General features: G+C 37.1%; 1 long non-coding RNA gene across 7 annotated transcripts in view; it reads left to right on the top strand.

Annotated features, from left to right (window-relative positions):
• Nucleotides 1-5,763, top strand: part of LOC106026912 (uncharacterized) — a 36,309-nt gene extending 30,546 nt beyond the window's left edge. For 5 of the 7 annotated variants that reach the window (XR_010045422.1, XR_010045424.1, XR_010045427.1 and 2 more), the window contains one exon: nt 4,864-5,763. This is a non-coding gene — a long non-coding RNA (uncharacterized LOC106026912). Of the gene's footprint in view, nt 1-4,847 lie in introns of all 7 variants that reach the window. The other 2 variants (XR_010045429.1, XR_010045428.1) reach the window with 2 other exon arrangements.
• The last annotated feature ends 7,285 nt before the right edge of the window (nt 5,764-13,048 follow it).

Raw genomic sequence — 13,048 nt, 5'->3', positions numbered from 1 at the left:
GTGATTGTGTGTAGCAGTATCAATTCTTTTTAAGTTTTTCCTCCCTCCCTTGGACCCTCCCACTCCCCCTCCATCCCACTCTCACTCCATCCCTTCCCTTCCCTTCCCTTCCCTTCGCTCCCCTCCCCTCCCCTCCCCTCCCCTCCCCTCCCCTCCCCTCCCCTTCCCTTCCCTTCCCTTCCCTAGAGATTTAATCCAGGGTCTTCACACTGAGTTACATCTCCAGCCTTTTTAAAATTTAACTGTTTAAAATTTTGAGATGGGAAGTCTCTCTAAGTTATTAAAGTGCTAGGCTAGGCTCCATCTTGGAATCCTTCTAAGCCTCAGCCTCCCATAGTGTCACCATACCTGGCTATCACATTTCCATTGTGTAAGTGTATCTCAATTCAGTCATCTATTTTAATATTCATGGAAATTTGAGTTGTTTTTAGTTTTTGGAAAAGTAGAAGCACTATGAATATTCTTCTACATATCTTTGGTGGACAAATGATTTCATTTCACTTGATTAAGTAGAATTATGAAGCAAAAGTATGCACACACACACACACACACACACACACAAATACCCTTCGTAGAAGTAGGCAAATTATTTTCCAAAGATACTGTGTCAATTTATACTCCTACAAGCAGTGTATGAAAATTGCAGTTACCCCACATACTTTCTGAACATTTGATATGGTTGGCCTTTAACAAAACTTCTAGCCAGGCATATGCTTGCCTATAATCCCAGCACTCTGGGAGGCTGAGGCAGGTGAGTTATAAATTTGAGCACTATATAGGCAATTTAGGGACTTAAGCAAGATCCTGTATTAAAAAAAGGAACAGACTGTAGCTCAGTACTAACCCAGGGTTCAATCTCCAGTACCACAAAACAAAGCAAAACAAAGTAAACCATCAACAGATAAACAAGCAAAACCTTCTCAGTTTTAAACACTTATACTTTTAATGAACCACAATCTAATTATTTGTTCACCACAAAGTTTCCCTGTATGCTACCTGTGGTACAGTATATACCTACCACTCTCCCTTAACCCTTGGTGGTCCATGATTTGTTCTCCATTGTTATACTTTGATCCCTTTGAGAATGTGACATAAATTGATCATAAGTTCTGCGTCCTTTTGAAATTGTAATTTCGCTACTGATTAGTGTTTCTCTTTTCAATTTCATTGACTTCTGCTTTTTATCTTTACTTTCATCCATTTGCTTTAGATTTTTGGACTTTTATATCTAGGCTTTTAAGATAAGAATTTCAGTCATTCATTTGTTACATTTTCTCTCTCTGTCTCTGTCTTTCAGTCTCTCAGTCTGTCTTTCTGTCTGTCTGTCTGTCTCTCTGTAGATTTACAAGATTTATGGAGCCCACATTTCCTGAGAAATAAATCACAAGCAGGTTTACAGGAATATTAACATGAACTTTAACGAGGCCCATACCACAGCACAGGGGAGTCAGTACACTGCGGGAGCACTCCCTGACTAACCCCAACATTTTCTCTTTTCTAATGTATGCATTATGTGTTACAGGTATCTTTTTCATCACTATTTTATCTGTGTTGTATAAATTTTAATATGTTTTATTTTCATTTCATTTAATGAATTATTTTTTATAATTTCTCTTGAGACATCCTTTTTGACCACTGGACTATTTGGAAGTATGTTGCTTGGTTTCCATTTCATTGGAGATTTTCCCATTATTGAATTCTAGTTTGATACTGTTATAGTGAGAAAAATCTATCTGTATTACTTTTGCATTTACTGAATTTGTTGAGGTTTCTTTTATGGCCCAGGACATATCTATCTTGGTATATTTTCTATGTATACTTTAAAAGATTTGATTTTTTTCAATCAGATTTTATTGGTATAGTTTAGATGCACATAATGATCACATTCATGATAGAGACCTGGTACCTGTACATGATAAAACTTGTTTGTTTCCCATTCCCCTCCCTTCTATTCAACCCCTCTTCCCCATTTACAAAGCCTTGTTTCCATGTTTTCCTTCTTTTCTAGTTTTTAAAAACTTATCCCTTCTTTCCTTTCCTTCTCCCCACTCTCTTGTTCACCTCCTCATTTGAATATTTTATTCCTGTTTTGCAATATCTGTTATACATTTTGGTCCTTATTTACATGAAAGATTTGACTTAAAGTGAGTTTTTTTAATAGATATGTTATAGTTGGATTATTTTTATAAATGCTAGAAATGGAACCGCCGTCTTCATGCATATTAAGCAAGTTCTCTACCACTGAGTTACACTCCCAGTCCTGACCCATTTTTTAGGCCATTCTGCCAGTCTCTTAGTTGACATATTTAGACTCTTTATATTTAGTGTAAATATTGATATGATACAGCTTGAGTCTACTATTTTATTTTATGCTTTCTGTTTGTTTGTTCCTTTAAAAAATATTTCCCTTATTTCCCCTACCTTCCTGAGGGTTACTGAACATTTTTAGAATTCCATTTTGATTTGTGTTTCTGTGATATATTTGTGTTTATTTGATTTATTGTGCTATTGACTATTTCTTTGAATAACTTTTTAAATAGTTGCTACAATCTACTAGAATCAATATTTACTAGTTTTAAATGTAGAAATTTCATTTTATTTTATTTCCTCTCTCTTTATAATATAATTGTCTTAAATATTTCCTCTACATGCACTGAGAACTATACTAGTGCAGTGTATGTTGTTCTTATTGGATAATTTCTATTCTGTCTTCAAATACTTTGATTCATCTATCTTCTATGTTCTGATGTCAAGTCTCACACACTGAATATTTTATTTTTATTATTGTTTTTCAATTTTAAAATTTCAATCTCAGTTTTCTTAATGACTTCTTTCTTTGCTGAGATTCTCTATTGTTTTGTTTATGTTAAGTGAGTTTTTCATTGCTGGTAGAAATATTTTTACGACAGTAGCTTTAAAAGGATTGTCAGATAATTTTTACATCTGGCCCATCTCAGTGGTGGTGTCTGTTGATAATCTTCCTTGTTCAAGTTGAGATTTTCCTTATTCTTGGTACAGCAAGTGATTTTTGGTTGAAATTTGAACATATTCAGAACATTATGCTGGATCTTACCTAAATTTCGTGTTTTGGCTGGCCTCTTTTACAAGGAGAAGAGGGCTTCTTTCCCATTACTGCTAGGAAGGAGTAGGAATCTAAGTTCTCCTTTGTCCTCCATTGACAACTGGGGATGAAGAGGTTTCTTATTCCTGCTGGCCTGAGGTGGGAGTTCAGGTTCCTTCTTTTCTAAACCTCTGCGGTTACCACTCTAGCTAATAGGATCACATGCTTCCTCACTGCTCTCTACAGAGTTGTCACTGATACCATGGGTGGGAAGCCTTGTCACCACTGAGTAGCAGTATAAGCCCTTACTTTCCAGTAGGCCTTGTTTGATACCACCCCAGTGTTGAGGGGAAAGGATGCCTCGTCATGGCCAGGTGGGATTGCAAGTCCAGGTTACCCACATGGTCTCCACTGACACGAGGAGGTAAATGAGCAAAGATGAGAGAGTCCTAAGCTCTTTACACAGCCCTCTTTGACAATATCATGAAGGGGTGATGGAGCTTGTTTTGCCATGCTACAGCCCGAAGAATAAAGAAGTATAACCTTCCCACTCAGCTTTTATTAATGGATGTAGGGATAGTGGCTGCAGAATTCTCTATAATGTTAGGCTGGAGTAGAGTGATTATTGTCTAAAACTTTTCTGTATTGTGAGGCTCTTTCTTGGTCCTTTAGTTAAAGAGGGTAAGTTTTTATGGTTGGGGAGGGGCTTTCTCTGTATCCAGGAGGGTTTCCAGTGTGCTGATTTCTGCAAAACATGGCCTAAGATCTTTGAGACAATGCTCCCCCCTGCAAAAAAAAAACACAAACAAAAACAAAAACCAGGAATTCATCACTGCATTGTTCTTGAGGATCCAGGGTTCCTGGCTCACTATCACTCTTTCTTTCTTTCTTTCTTTCTTTCTTTCTTTCTTTCTTTCTTTCTTTCTTTCTTTCCTTCTTTCCTTCTTTCCTTCTTTCCTTCCTCCCTCCCTTCCTTCCTTTTTTAGGACCTTGCACTTGCCAGGCAGGTGCTGCATCCCTGAGCTATATCCGCAGCCCCTCTCCACTTTTCTGGGTCTTCTTATATTTGTTTTTTATGTAATGTTCAAGAATTTTAGCTTACTTAGTGAAATAGGGGAAATGATGTCAACCCCATTTTTTTGGAAATCAGAAGCCCTTTCTTAAGGGTATTTTTTAAATGATGCTTCATGATGTCATGGGGTCTGGGGTGTTACTTCAGGGACTGCTATGATGAGAGGAGAGTATGGAAGAGGAGGTTGCCAAGTGGCAACAATCTGAGAATTCCTACAAACAGATTTGCTTTATGGATTTTGTATTTTGGGGTTTTGTCTATGATCTCATGGACAAAAGAGTTCTACTCAAAAGAAGGTGGGAGCTACTGTTATAAACTACTGAAATGTCCTCAAATTCCAACATTTTGGTTTCTAAACGATGTCTCTCACTGTTTTTTAACGCCTGAAGGAAGTGCAAAAATCTTTTGTGAAAGCCATGTGTCTATGTTTTTAGTTTGAGCAACATAGTAGCCATAACCATATGCTATGAAAGCAAAGTGTCTAGGAAAGTTCCAGATATTTGCACACCTAACACAGATGTTCTATTTTGTTATTTGCTCAGCAAGTTGGGTGGGGAAAGGATTCAATTTCTGGGGTACAGATGCTTAGATATGAGTCTGAACTGATTCTTAGCCACGTGATCTTATATGAATGACAACTCAGTGCCTTTGTAATGATTGATTGATTGATTGTGCCAATTTGTGAAGTTTAGAAGTTTAACTAAATCGACTCAGCAATTCTATACCCTAGGTGTAGAAGACCCACTCTAGAGCAGCTCATTGCCTGGAGGATATAAAGAGGAAATGAGGAAGGGCAAATCTGCTTCAGTTCTTCAGAGGAGCTCCACTCTTTGCTTTCAACTTGGACATCATCTCCTGTCTTCCATCGCGGATTCTTCAGCTTCCCTCTCAGATCCTTCAGCCTTCTGGTGTAGACTCGTCAGCCTTCCATTGCAGACCCATTGGCTTCCTGATACAGACTCACACGGAGACTGTGGTGTGCACCAGACCTTGGATTGAAAGCTTCTCCAGTGTGCAAATGTTCTTTGCGTGTTTCCCACCCAACTCTGTGGCTCAAAATTGTAATTTCATCCAATCTCATAATTTCTTATACATTTGTATATCTTGTGTTATGTCTGTTTCTCTAGTAGAACACTGACTAATGTAGCCTTCATGTCCTCATCTAAAAACAGGGATAATAAGCTCTAATTTATGTGATAAATTTTTAAATGGTCATGGGGCATACAAAAGATTCTTAAAGGGCTGGTGTCTGCAGTGCTGTCCAGTACAACCGTCAGTAGCCATGTGTGGCTATTGAACATTTCAAGTATGATCAGTGTGATTGGGGAATTCAATTTAATTTAATTTGGATTTTTAAATCTGAAATTAGATTCAGTTATTGGAAAACTTATTAGTTTCTTTGGTTCAACTTAAATATGAAACAACTATAAATGTTATGAAATCTAAATGTAGGTAAAATTAGTTTTGATCAAAATTTTGATTTTGAGTTGCAACATGCTCAACTGTAAAATGCACTGAGTTTCAAAGACAGTTTAAAAATTGTAAAACATTGAAAAATGTTGTATTGAATAGATATGTAAGTTATAATATTTTAGCTGTTTTGAATTAAATAAACTATATATTAAAATGATTTCACTGTTCTTTTCTTAATGTGGGTACCAAAAATTTGAAGATACTTATGTGTCTTACATCTTATTTTTACTGGAACAGTACTTCTGTAGAGTGATACTTACAATTCAGTGTGGCTGAGTAAGCATCACACACTTTTAACTTGGAAAGATTGAATGACTCCTTTAAATAGTTTCATCTGCTTAAGCTATTAAAGTATTTTTAAACAACTGAGCATTTATGGTGAATATAGAATTTTTGTCTAAAAGTTAGCTGGCTGAGGTTATGAGATACAAGCTTCTTTCATTCATGGTTATAATATAAATTGGTAAAAATCCTTTACCATATGACCATTCATTGAGGAAATGGATTTTGAGTGTCTACTGTGTGCCAGCTGCTTTACTGTGGACTCTCTGTATCCATAGATTCTGTGTCCTCTGATTCAACCAAACACAGATCAAAAATATTTGAGATTTTTTTGTGCTGAACACATACAGACTATTCCTTGTCATTATTCCCTAAACAATAGCATCTATTTACATAGAGTTTACATTGTCTTAAGTATTATAAGTAATGTAGACATGATTTATATGAAAGGGCCGGGCATAGTGACCAGCACCAGTAGTCCCCGCACTTAGGCGGCTGTGGCAAGAGGATTGCCATGAGTTCAAGGTGAGCCTAGGCTACATAGTGAGTTCAAGGCTAGCCTGAACTATGTCACAAGTCCCTGTCTCAAAAACAAAAAGGCACTGAGGTTATAGGTCAGCAGCATAAGCATCTGCCTGGCAGGTGCAAAGTCCTGAGTTCAATTCCTGGTACTGAAAAAAAAAAGTGTGTGCAGATTGTATGTAAATATTGTATCATTTTATATAAGGAATTTGAGCATCTATGGATTTTATATCCATAATGATTCAGGAAGCAATCCCCCAGGATACCTAGGCAGACATAGACAGTCTGGTACAAGATGCCTGTCCGGATAGCAGCTATAAATATAGGGAACATCTCAGTGTTAGATGTACAAATATCTAGGGCTAAAGACTTCACTTTTATGGTTATACGGTTGTGGCTACCAGGTTTCTCAAACTAAAAAACATAGATACATGTTCTTTTTTAAATATTTACTTATTTAAATTTTATTTTAAAGAAAATAAAACCAACAAAATGAAGTAGAATAAAGCCAATCAAAACAAAACAATGAGAGCAATTCAGGGCTTCAAAACAAGATAATAGAAAATCAACAATGGCTACCATAATGTCTCATGTTATCTTCAAAATAGCTTACAGTGCCATCAGACAGACATAATAAAATCAAACAAAACCAAACAAAACAATTAAAATGATACAGGACTTCAAAACAAGGTAATAGAAAATTAACAGTGGCTACCACCTTCCCTTTTTAGACGTTTCCTCCCCTTTCATTTTCACAGTATCTATTATGAAATAGATAGCCACTGTTAATTTTGGATCATGCTAACATCTTCAGTTTTTTTTCTCTAATTTTAAAGGGGGAATAACAGCAATAAAACAAATCAAAACAGTAATAAGACAGTAGGAAATCTGAAATATTACTATATTGCATACTGTTGTCCTCTAAATAGTTGCTCACAAGGTGTGTGTGTGGGGGGATGTTCTCCTCTCCCCAGCCCCGACGCAGGTCACCTCGCAGGCGAGGGCTTAGCTTCTTTCCTTGTTTTCCCTGATCCATGCTCCAAATGCCTTTCAGGTCGGGGCTTAACTTTCATGTTGTCTTTCTGTGGTCAGCACTCTGAATGGCTCCAGAGACATGTCCTTGACCAAAGGTTTTTTCACTTCTTTCAGGCAGTAAAGATGTTTGTAAAATGTTGAAATGTACTATTTTAGAAATCAGTCACTTAAAATATTATTACAAGAATAGTCATTTAATTGAAATTATAGATTCTCAAAATTAAAAAAAAATTGAAAAATCCTTTTAAATATGAACGTATTGTTTGTAGAGAAATTCTGCCCTCCCCCCACCCCGCTTTTGTATCAGAAATTGAACTCAGGGCCTCATGCTTGCCACATGAGTGCTGTGCTGCTAAGCTATATCCCCAACCTAGAAATTGCACTTCTAAGCTTTTATTCTGGAGATACAGTCATGAATGTGCCCACATATATGTATGACTGTTTCTTGAAGTGTTAAAACAGCAGAAATATCTAGAAACAACACAAGTGTTCAACAATTTGGAATTGGCTATCTAACTCATCTCTTTAATGAACCACTATAAGTCCATTGAGATTCATGTCAAAAGAGAGGTTGAATGACTTCAAAATGCAATCATAAAAGCAATATGTGTACTATATTCCTGATTATATAAACAAATGCAGAGTAAAGTACAGGAGTGATCTTAACAGCACATTGATAGTATTTATTTCCATGATGAGGCTACAAGAAACTCATTTCCTTTGACCTTGTTGAATTTTTAAAAAATTCTTTTACAGTAAACATCTATTAGTTTATTGTCCAGAAAAATGTTAAACATGATACTTTAAAAGTGAACCTATTGAATCAAACTACTTTTCATAACTTTGTTGAGTTGGGGCAGAAAGCAGAAAATGTAAAAATGAGAATTCTACTCTTCTAGAATTTAATAGTTAATAAAGACTTTATTCTGTATTTGTTACTTCTTTAAAATAATTAATGGCAAAACAAAAAAAATTCAAGTAAGTGAACAAGATAGAAATGTCAGCAACCTGAGTGGAACACCAAATGATTATTTCTTCTGTGCTTGAATTTTCTATCATGAGTCAGATTTTTCTTTATAATTTACTTTACCACAAGCCACATTTTTTACAGATGCTTCATAAATTCACAATAAAGATATTTATTCAAAACTAGCTTTGATCTAGTTTAAAGTGTAAAGGTCCCCTTCAACAAAATGGAGATTACTTGAGACTTATAAATAAGTTATAGAACAAGAACTATTTTCTATTTCTCATCACTCAAATGATTTCACTTGGCTCATCCTGTGTTTCACAGGACTAGAATTTGGTTCTCCCACTTTTTACCTGTTCCTTGGGTTGCTCCTTCTAATGTCCAAGAAAAAAAAAAAACTATTTAGAATAGGTATTTCACTACACTGTCATTTGTTTGGAGTAATGATTTCCAAATATAATTTCCCTGAGGACCTTGTCATAAGCAGTAATCTGGTTTGCTTCCCACAGATAAAATACTTAAGCAATGACAAAATGAATATTGGTAGAATTTAATGACTACTAGCAGGACAGAGTGCTGAAAGAATCAGGGAAAAAGAACTTAAAGACCAAATCCAAACCAATTTTTCCCCTTAACTACTGTTTTACAGAGTAACAGAGATTTCTAATTGCATGTTGTATGCCCCATGGTAGACAGAACATGAAGTGACTTCAGAGATTTTGAAGAAATGTCCAGTGAGTGGGGACAAGAATCAGTGAGGGACAGTCATCACATTGCAGGCATGCAAAAACAAGCCGCTAATAAAATACACATGGTCCCATGGAACAGAGATCCCAGAAACATACATATGCACTAATTGTTGACAAAGGTACCAGAAAATACACTGGAGAAAGGATAACTTCTTTGACAAATGGTGCTGGGTGGGAAAACAAGATGTCTCATACAAAATACTGAAACTTGACCCTATCTCTCAACCTGTACGAAAATCAGCTCAAAACAGATGAAGGACCTAACTGTAAGATGTGAAACACTGAAGCTATTAGAAGAAAACAGGGGAAACCCTCTGAGACACTGGTATAGTCGATGATTAGTCGATGATTTTCTAGATAGGACCACAAAAGCATAGAAACAAAAGCGAAAGTTGCCAAGTGTGATTATATCAAGTTAGAAAGGTTTTGCACAGCAAAAGAAAAAGCCAATATAATGATGAGACAACCTACAGAATGGGAGAAAATATTTAAGAATTATTTGTCTGACAATGGATTAGCATCCAGAATGTATAAGGAACAAAAAAATAATCAAATTAAAAAGTGGGCAAATGAGCTAAATAGACACTTCTCAAAGAAATACATATGTATATGAAAAAATGCTCAGAATAGGCCAGATGTGGTGGTGCATGCCTGTAATCTCAGCTCTGGGGAGGCAGAGGCAGGAGGATTACTATGAGTTTGAGGCCATCTTAAGCTACACAGCGAGACCCTGTCTCAAAAAAACAAACAACAACAACAACAACAACAAAAAACAAGTTCAGTACCATTAGCTACAAAACTACAATGAGTTCTTATCTGACCGCTGTTAGAATAGTTATTGTTAAAAACTAAAGAAAAATAACAAATGCTGGTTAAGATGGAAAGTAAGAGGAACTCTTATTCACTGTTGGTGGGAATGTAAATTAGTATGATCATTGTGGAGAACTGGGTGTGGTGGCTCATGCCTGTAATCCCAGCACTCCGGAGGCTGAGGCGGGAGGATCGTTGAGAGTTCCAGACCAGCCTGGGCTACCAAGTGAGCTCAAGGCCATCCTGAACTGCATAGAGAAACCCTGTCTCAAAAAGACCAAAAAAAAAAAAAAAAAAGAGGAAAGAGAGGAACAAGGAAGAGAAGAATATTCCATGTAGACTTGGTTTCCTTTTCTTTCGCTAGAATTCATAATGGTCTTTTTTTTGAGACAAGGTCTCACTATGCAGTTCAGGCCAGCCTTAAGCTCACTTGGTAGCCCAGGCTGGTCTCGAACTCTCAAGGATCCTCCTGCCTCAGTCTCCCGAGTGCTGGGATTACAGGCGTGAGCCACCACGCCCAGCAAAAAAATAGATTTTTTAGACACCAACTGTATTATCTAATCCTCTGAGACTTAGTTTCTTCTTATGTATGAAAATGTATTGATTATTACTACAATTAAACTTCCATTTGTTTTATTTCATAATGATTATATATCTATATTTCTTAGTTAAATGTTTATTTTCATATATTATGTATCTATATCTTCTTAATTAAAATGACGTTATATCTTATGAAAACAAAAAAACCCTAAAATAAAACTATTGAATGATCAGCTATTCCACTTCTGAGTATATATCCAAAGTAAATGAAGCCAACACATCAAAGAGATACCCAGGGCCCATATTTATTGCAGAAGTATTTACAACAACTAAAATATGAAAGGAGATGAGAGGCACACCAACAGATCAATGGATAAAGAAATGGATGTACACCATAGACTATTATTTGGCCACACAGACAAATAAAATCCTGTGATTTACAGCAAAATTGGTAGAAATGAAGGTCATTTCTGGACACAGAAAGACAGGTAACACATGTTCTCTGTCATATGTGGAAGTTAAAAACAAGTTGACCAGAAAATAGAATAGTGATTACTAGAGGTTGGGAAAGATGTTGCTGAGAAGGAATGGGAGTAGGTGGGTGGGTGGACTGGGTTTGTTCAATACATGATATGTACATGTATAAAATAGCACAATGAGCCCCATTAATATGTACAATTTAATACATGTTAAAATACTTAACAACAAGCCAGAAACAATAGCTTCTGCATTAATTGAATGCCTACTTTGAGCCAGACAATGGTGAAAGTATTTTAAATAAATTATTTCATTTGCAAATTTAGTTATAGGGTGTGACAGTTAAGTGATGTTGTCAATTTGAATAAACAATGCCCAATTAAAGTGGCTCACCACAGTTCTGGGTGTGGAAGACCCACCCTAGGGAGGGTTATTGCCAGAGTGGTATAAAAGGGAATTGAAGAAGGAAGGCTCGCTTCTATTTTTCTTGCAGGAGCTCCAGTTTTCACCTTCAACTTCAGTGTTGTCTCTTGGTTCCTAGTGCAGACCCTTCAGCCTTCCAGTGCAGACCCTTTGGCTGCCGTTACAGATTCACACAGGACACTACGGTGAGCTCTGGCCCTTTGACTGGATCCTTCCATTCTCCAGTGCACAGACAGACTTTTTGCACTCTTCTACACTTGACTCTGCAGGCAGCCATTGTAAGACAATTGTGTAAATTCTTATGTATTTATATATCTTGCATTAAATCAGTTTCTCTAGTAAGCACTGACTGATACACAGGGCGTAGGATATAGCAACCAAAAAGAGTCCTCAACTAAGGGATACAAGTACTGACAGAAGGCCAGACAGTGCTCAGCAGAATCAAGCTTCACCTCCAGCATACAACTCCTCTAGTGTCTGCATCTACTCTGTTCTCTCTAAACGTTCTTCTATTTTTCTTATCACCTTATTTAATGTTATGATATTCTTCATCTTTCCTTAGGATTCTTCTTTCCTCTCTGCATCATTCTGCTTTGATGTTGAAGGCTGTGACCACTCCCTACTGGGCAAGTCTTTGAGGGGCATTGGTAGTTAACTGGCATTACTGCAAGGAATGAGGAAACACTAATGCCAGATCTCAGTGTTGATGTGTGATAGAATTGTGGGGACTGGCGGCAGCTGAAAAGATAAGAAGTATGAAATATAAATGACCTTTATTTTAAGAATGCGGGGAGAGACCCCTCCCCCACCCACACTCTGGGGCGCCCCCCCCCCCCGCCACCCCGGGGTCCGTGATCTCTCCGTGGAATATGTGGAGTGGAGGCATATATGTAGCTTAGGTTTGGGGTGGAGCCTGAGGGGGCATTAGAGATGTATAGGCATCTCATTGTCACTGGTTTGGCGCCAGGGACAAATTCCTAGGGGTGAGGAAGAGAGAGTCACAGGTAAATTCCTAGGGGTGGGGGAGGTAGAACTCCTTGGTTCCTCCTGAGGCTTTACTGGCTACAGTGTCCTGTCTGGGCCAAAATTCTTTCAGTGTGTTCTAAAACATATCTGGTCAGTATGCCTTTCCAATACTCCATCACCAAAATCTAGTCTTCCTTTTACTGTACTTTGTATGGTATTAATTCAATCTTCAAGGACCACCATGTGAAGCCAATTTAATCCTTCCCTCAATATTGTCAAACTGCTGTATGCAGGCCTCAGTTATAATACAGTGCTCATAACAAAACATCCTAAATATTCATCTATATGTTAAATTTCCTCATGAGAACAGGAATTTTGAGATGACAGAAATTATTTCTTTCCCACTCCCACATAGAGTATGTCATGAAAGTCTATGTTCCAAAAATATCTGAAGGATTGAAGTTGGCTTTGGAATACTGGATGAGGATAAACACACACCGTGTCCACCATTTAAGCAAACATTCTGCCACTAAGCTATGTCCTCAGCCCAGAGCATTGTTCTACAAGTGTGCTGACAAATACATCCATGGAAGCCATACTCAATGAAAGTAGTTAGAGAAGCTTTAATGTAAAATGAGTCTTGTAAAATGAGTGTACTACCATGATAC

This window comes from Cavia porcellus, unplaced genomic scaffold (assembly GCF_034190915.1).
Source record: "Cavia porcellus strain 051 isolate PalLab524CR breed Dunkin Hartley unplaced genomic scaffold, mCavPor4.1 scaffold_33, whole genome shotgun sequence".
Taxonomy (NCBI): Eukaryota; Metazoa; Chordata; class Mammalia; order Rodentia; family Caviidae; genus Cavia; species Cavia porcellus.
Note: the sequence above shows the minus strand (reverse complement) of the source record. Positions and strands in the feature narration are given on the sequence as shown.